Source organism: Limulus polyphemus, unplaced genomic scaffold (assembly GCF_000517525.1).
Source record: "Limulus polyphemus unplaced genomic scaffold, Limulus_polyphemus-2.1.2 Scaffold2090, whole genome shotgun sequence".
Classification (NCBI taxonomy): Eukaryota; Metazoa; Arthropoda; class Merostomata; order Xiphosura; family Limulidae; genus Limulus; species Limulus polyphemus.
In genome coordinates, this window is record NW_013667700.1 from 7,879 (window position 1) to 16,043 (window position 8,165).

An 8,165-nucleotide genomic window follows, 5' to 3' on the forward strand; every position below is an offset into this window, starting at 1 on the left:
ATAACTAAATCTTTTATCTTATATCTAAATCTTTTATCTTATATCTAAATCTTTTATCTTATAACTAAATCTTTTATCTTATATCTAAATCTTTTATCTTATAACTAAATTTTTATCTTATATCTAAATCTTTTATCTTATAACTAAATCTTTTATCTTATATCTAAATCTTTTATCTTATAACTAAATCTTTAATCTTATATCTAAATCTTTTATCTTATATCTAAATGTTTTGGAAATATTCGTGTACTTTTGAATATTAGTGTTCTACGATGTAATTTAACTACAGAATAATTTAATTTTCTTGTTTCGTATATTCGTGCAAACTAAGTAGCTAAGTAATAGCCCTCACCGCCAACTTTTTAGCTACTCTAATAAAATACTGGGACAAAGCTGTCATGCTTGTTACGTACCTATGGTCTCAAATTCCCAAGCGACAAATGGACGTGAACCACGATCTTCGGCTTCACAATCCGAAACGCTCGGCATCCCTACATCTACGAAATAAATAGCAGAACAAAATGCGACTTCAGTAAAATACATTGTAAAGAACATTCAATATTACATTGAATTTCAGAGTTTGGGACCCTCGTTGGCTCAGCGGTAAGTTTCAGGGCTTATAACGCTAAAAACCTGGTTTCAATATCCGCAGTGGACAGAGCTGAGACATCCCATTGCGTAGCTTTGTACTTATGAAAAAAAAACCCAAAAACAATCAGAGTTTTAAAAATATGATACGAATCCATTTTTTCATACACATTGAAAAAGTCAAACCTTATAGATTTCGCTGAAAAACGTAACTTTATCATTTTTACAATTGCATTAAACTAAAGTGATATTCAATTTTGGAATCGTTAAACTTTGAGTTCTAGTAGATATAAGATATCTACCGACTCGTGTGATTCTCAGATATTAACAGGGTGCTAGCCCCCGTTCTATTTGGATTTAAATATGTTTCAAGTATTCAAACTCGTGTGTGTGTGTTTGTGCATGTGTAGGTATGTCTGTTTGTGTGTGTGCGCGCATCTGTAAAAAGGAATCACTTCATAATTCTAGCTATTTATAATCTTTGAACACAAGACATTAGAGAATAATGATCTTGGTAATAAGATGATAAATTCACTATATTCTCACATCTTACGACCTGATAAAGATGGTTTAAAATGAGATGCCTGACCTTCAAAATGATCGAAAATTATCCAGAATATAATCATTTGGAGAAAGTTTAAAAGATATTAATAAACAACAAGGTTACTCAACTGATGAATCATTGTATTCTAAAGGTTTTGTTTTTTAACACTCCATACTCCTAGTTAAACCGGTTCACTGTTAGTTCTGAACTATATATACGTAACTTCTTTAATTCGAAATTATTAATAGCTTAGCCTAGTTTGAACAAACTCTGCCTTATACTGATACGAATAATCTCTAGTGTGGCCTTACCTGAGTTACTTACAACAGAGGACTGTTGAGGAGATATTTAAAATACCATTTCGATGAACAATCCGAGCTGTTCCTACATAGACAGTGCTACCGCCTATCCGATAATAATATGTATATATACATATATCAGATTTTATTTTAATTTATGGCATCATTGAAATTAAACATAAGAAGCTGGTATAATAATTAGTTTATTATACTGGCGTCTTGTTCGAATTATGTTACGAAAATGTGTATTGCCACTGTTAAGAATGTATCGTATTGATGAGTCGAATCTTTTCGAAGTTCAAACTTTAAGTACTTTTGTTGTAGAAAGCAGTCGGTAATAAGAATATATTATCGGTATATATATCGGTATATAGAATATCTTATCTATATAATTTTAAGAAATTTATGTGTTTAATTACGAGAAATGTTAGTGAAAAAATTATAATTTTGAATATCAGAGGGCGTAGAAGAATGGAAAAGATCGTTCGACCTTGTTTATAGGGTTAAAGCCCGTCAGTATACTTTATATCAAAAGGGATTTTACAAGCATAAATGGGCTAATTTGTATAAACAGAAATAGGGTATTTGTACATATTCAGATATTTGTACTACTGTATTAATATATATATAACAGTATTTGAATGCAAGAGTGTGAATCAGATCGAGTGGAAAAGGCAAACTATAACAAATCATTAATACACTGTTCACAAGAGGAACAGAAAAAATTAACAATTAAAAATTTTGAAACCTTATGATTAACAAGATACTGCAGCCACCGTTAACGTCTAAAATTAAGGGTTTTCAAGGGAAGCTTTCGCTGTTAACAATTATAGCTCTAGTTTTCGTGTATAAAACTAATATCATTTGATAATGATGGAAATATTCCAACTCACGTGATAATGAACTATTTCGTAGATATATTAGCTTTATAAAACAAAAAATTGCATATAATTTATGTGTAAGTTTCATGAAAGATGAAAATTAATAAAACGTGTAGCTGTTTTGTCTAAACTGATCTTTTATTAATTCTGGACTATCACGCGCTGTCTTACTGTCACTTTAGTTATTCTGCCCTTTTTCTGAACATCTGGTGTTTTCCGTAGAGTGTATGATTTTGGTAAGAAAAATAGGGATCGAAATATTTTAAAATGAACGTTCTACTACACGTGCACCGTTAACGTGATCTCGTTCATTACAAAACCTAGCCCACGTATACAGGATACTTCTAAATAATAACGATAAATTTTTACCTATATTTATGCTTTTGACCTTTTAATCTTTGAACTGGAGATTATATTATTTTTCACAGAGACTCCGATGATAATAAGTCTTTATTTGTTTTGTTTTTTAAAGCACAAAGCCACACAATTGGCTATCTGTGCTCTGTCCACTACGGCTATCGAAACCAGATTTTTTTTACGTTATAAGCCCACCGACTTACCGCTAAGCCCAATGATAATAAGACAATAATTAATGATACCAATGATCGGGTACCGGGATTTATCGGATGGCCATGCTACTCTTCTTTTATTCTAAATAAAACATTTAAGAATATTGATACCAATGATCGGGTACCGGGATTTATCGGATGGCCATGCTACTCTTCTTTTATTCTAAATAAAACATTTAAGAATATTGATACCAATGATCGGGTACCGGGATTTATCGGATGGCCATGCTACTCTTCTTTTATTCTAAATAAAACATTTAAGAATATTTTTTGAGAAACAAGCGTACATTTTCCACGTGTCTTAAAGAAGATGCAGGAAAAATCTGCAATTAAAAACAATATACATGAAAATCATTAGCTCATATTTCTTGCAGATTTTTTAGCCTATCGTCATGAAATTCATTTTATAGACGTAAAAGCGGCGCATGCGCATTTACCAAAACAAATGTAGTGATCGATACTTGAATTTAGTTTGAAATGAATAAAAATTATATTTCGTAGATCTGTGCAAAACATATCATTTGCCTCCAGAGGTCACTACAGATCAATATAACGTCAGAGACTTAAACTCCAGTGTTTTGAGATTGGCTGGACTTCATGCCCTACATGACCTTTGAACTATAAATGATGTAGCATTTGGTTCCACCATGATTCCTTATGCAATAACATCATAAAATGAAGGTCATAAAGTCTGGAATCATTGTTGCTCCGGTCAAGAGGGATTTCACAGTTTATATGTTTGAGTTTTAAAGATTTTAAGCCTACTTATTATATACAAGCTGTACACTTGCCCAAACATCTTGTCTCTCACGTGTCAACCAGTTATTAATTTTTCTCTAGTTATCAGATACAGTTACATTAAAAAAACAGAGAGAAAATATTAAAAAATAAAGAAAGAAAAGAGTGTTTTTTTAGAGCAAAGCCACATTGGACTATGTGCTATGTCCACCGCGGGGAATCGAACCCCGGATTTTAGCGTTGTAAGTCCGTACACTTAGAAAGAAAGAGATAAATAATATCAAAGCAAATGGATTTTAAAATCTTGTTGGTTTATTGAAAAATGAACATAATTTACTTAATACTCTACACTAAAATATAACTGACACGGTCAAATTGGTCACTGCTAGTAAACTGGTATCTAAGCATTTTTGTTCAACGGTTGTTTTTACCTACACAATGGGCTGTCTGCTTTATGTTACTGCGGAGAATGCAACCCAGATTTTAGCGTTGTAATTCCGTAAACTTACCGCTTACCCACTGGAGGATTGTTTATCGGAAGTAACTTGTGTATTTTAATGTTTAAGTTACTTACTGGGTCAATGATATGCTGTATCCGAGTGTAATAATGTATCACTAATTTTGGTTTTTGGGTGGTTTTTTTTTTGGAGACTGATATATAACTTTATCTTTTGATAAACTAAGACGTAGTAGAAACTTGGTACCGATCGGTTCTAATTTTCCATAAACGATTGCGAATTTTCATCAAAGTCAAAAGTGTATTCAAACAGAATTTGAACATAGGTTCACGCATCACATATTTATATCGAAAACACTCTCTATACAAGTTTCAATTAAAAGATAGACACGAGAGAGAAAAGGATTGAATGAACGTTAATCTTTCCATGCGATCATTCGGGAAAAGTGTCACAAATATCTTATCTCATAAAACTAACGACAAAGAAAGTCATTGAATTATATATGATTTTATTTCTACTTTTAAAGTCGAAAAAACATTAATGAAACCTCGAATAACAAAGAAAAAAGTTCGAAGAAACACACTCGTCCACAAACGTATACAACTACTACACTATTGAATTTTCGCATCATTAAGCCACCCATTCTACAAAACAGTTATGTTTGAATCTGTGGCTAATCCTACAGACTCACATTTTAACAAACACAAGTATTAGAAACTTTAAAAAAGTTCGAAGAAACACACTCGTCCACAAACGTATCCAACTACTACACTATTGAATTTTCGAAGAAACACACTCGTCCACAAACGTATCCAACTACTACACTATTGAATTTTCGCATCATTAAGCCACCCATTCTACAAAACAGTTATGTTTGAATCTGTGGCTAATCCTACAGACTCACATTTTAACAAACACAAGTATTAGAAACTTTAACCCATTCTACAAAACAGTTATGTTTGAATCTGCGGCTAATCCTACAGACTCACATTTTAACAAACACAAGTATTAGAAACTTTATTTCATCGAAACTAAAAAAAAAATACTCGCTGCTAGATTAAAGAAGATACAATAAAACTAACACATAGACGTAAATATGGCAAAAAAAAACTTTGGTCCAAGATTTGAACATAACACATTGAAGCAACTACAGCTCTAAACAATTTGTTTGTTCCAGAATATGTTTTTGTAAAACAAAGTCTTGTTTTGTGTTATTATTGTTTTTTTAAATTTAATCTTTTAGTGCTAAATATTTTTTTTTTAGTTTTAAAATTATCATGCATTGTAAGTTGCGCCATCTGCAAGCTAATAAAAAAAAAACATTTTGCTGCTTTCCCAGAAAGGTGAACAGTCGTTACAACAAATCAGCCAGTAACTATAGCACAGGTTAGTTGTTTCGATTGAATTTATTTTGGTTCGATTTGAAAAACACAATTTTAGGTTTTGTTTTCAAAAACAATAAAAGTAGTACAAAATCATGAGCCTGAAACAAATAATTAAAATAGTTAAAAAGTTAAGAGAATTTAACTTCTTTTTCTTCGTCAACATTCACTGCTTGAAGATATAGTATTATTGGTAAGTTAACGTTGTACATGTCCTTCAGCTCTGAAAAATATATAAGCACCGACAAATAATACAAAGATACAAGCATTTTGCACCTGAAAAATTACCTTTTCAAATGAATTTTTAAGCCGTAAAAATATTCAGGTTCTCCAAGACGTGACGATTGTGCAACATTGCCATTTCATTAAGCAGAATCGTTTGAACGTGTAGAATAATAGAACTATTTGATGTGTCTTTAACCTTCTATTACACATTGTAACGTACAGGTAACAAATCTGTCTTTTGGTCTTAATACACATGATTCGGTTCTGTAGTTGAATGCTCTTACTTCCAAGTAAGAGTTTAAATAAAGCACCGAATTATATTTTTGGTTCCTCAATAGAACATTGTTACTTGTCGCTAACGTACCCATTTATAACTTAACAAAATTTACATCAAATTTTGTTTCTGCCACATAGAGCTATTAAAGTAAGAATTTCAAAGAAAACATCTTTCCACCGCATTTTCATGATGTGTACAATAGAGAGGTAAACAAACAAAATGTTAAGATGTATATTAAAACAACGGAATAATCTGAATGCGTCTTAAAATTAAATAGAAACGATGGATGTGGATTAAGAGTATTAGAATGATCTTAAAATAGTCATTCGGATGCACATTAAAAATAATAGAACAGCTTGAATGTTCGTTAAGAATAATTTAACGATCTGGTGGTGTCTTATAATAATTAGAATAATTTGGATATGGTAAAAAAGTGGACGTGTTTCAAAGTAAATGGAACCATTTGGAGGTGAGCTAAGAGCAAAAATTTCTAGTTTTGTTGTAAAATTTTGAAAAAAAAACAGCAACAACTTTATGGAGATCTTTGTCAGCAAAGAGTTTCCTTAAATAAAGGAACAATATAAAAATATTCAAGCTGAAACAGTTAATTTAATTCAAGGCAAATAAAGTACGTTTATGAAGATATTGTTCATCGCGAAAAGGGAGATAAAAAAGGATATAAATGGAAGGACCATTATTTAAATGTGGCGAGAAATAAACCGCAATAAAACTTTTGAAAACTTTGTTATTCGGATTCAGTGAAAAACGTTTAAAACACTTAGCATCAACTAGAAAACAAAAAGTCGTAAAACCAGTTATAGACTATTACAAAGTCAAAATATTTTAAGTTGCGAAAACAAGTTTTACCTTTGCAGCTTCAGCAATATTACACATCGAACTACGAAATATGTGAAACGCAGCTGTACCTTTGGGAACCAATATTTACTGGGAACTCGATGAATAGCAAATAAAACAGGACAGGGCGAGAGAAATTGTATATTCAGCATGTAAGACTTAAACTGTTTTACCTACCTACGTTCATATTAGCCACAGGAAACGGAATCATTCTATTAAGCTAAATGCCAATCTTCACAAAAGTGTAATTTTTTATTCGCACGTTTCAAGTATTTTACAATATAAGATGTGTAATCCAATACTCGTATTCCTACATTTGAGTTCAAATACCTAAAGTATTATAACTAGCCATCAGAATTTGCATTCATGTGCAGTAGAGTCATGAAACTATTATCAAAATTGAGAAATTGAAAACTTAGAAATCTCAAAAACTAGTAAATATTAATTTTTATTATCTTTATGGTAGTGATCCTTAATTAAGGTTTTGCCCGTGCTTCCATCTAGTGGTTAAAGAAGAAACCTCATCAATCACAGCGTTGAAAACGTTTCTTAGTGTTGAAAGACAAAACTACAACTACAACACTGCTTAGAAATCAACTTAACGGTGTTTCTCTAAAGTCAGATTGTGCTTTATGGAAAAATTTACAAAGTTGTACTTTCTGCAGGTGGCGCTGAGTATTATTAAATTTCAACTTTATATATTTATCAAGACGTACCGTAAAGGTAACAAGGATATTGGTTATTGCCTCCTAGCGTACAAATACGAATGTTCTTTCTCAAACGTCAGCATCCTAAACACCTCAATAGGAAAACTAGGTTTTATAAAATTGTAACAAAGAGTTAAATACTATGGTAATATTCGACTTGTGCAATAAATTTTAAATCATGTATGCTTATTCTTACCAGAATTTCATGACTATTTAACTTATGTATCCATAAACAGAGAATTATTTCGATAAGAGACTTACAGTTCAAATGTTCTATACAAGTTTAAATTAACCTATATGTCAGTCTCATACGAACTAAGCAGAATTACACTTTTGTTCATGTACGTGAACAAGTGGCAAGTAAAATTGCATAGGAAATACGTATCAGCATGTTGAAGTAAGCGAGGGTAATGTTTCCATCCCGTACCGACATATGACAGGAATAAAGAACAGTGTTCATCCCGTACCGACATATGTCAGGAATAAAGAACAGTGTCCATCTCGTACAAACATATGTCAGGAATAAAGAACAGTGTCCATCTCGTACAAACATATGTCAGGAATAAAGAACAGTGTCCATCCCGTACCGACATATGACAGGAATAAAGAACAGTGTCCATCTCGTACCGACATATGACAGGA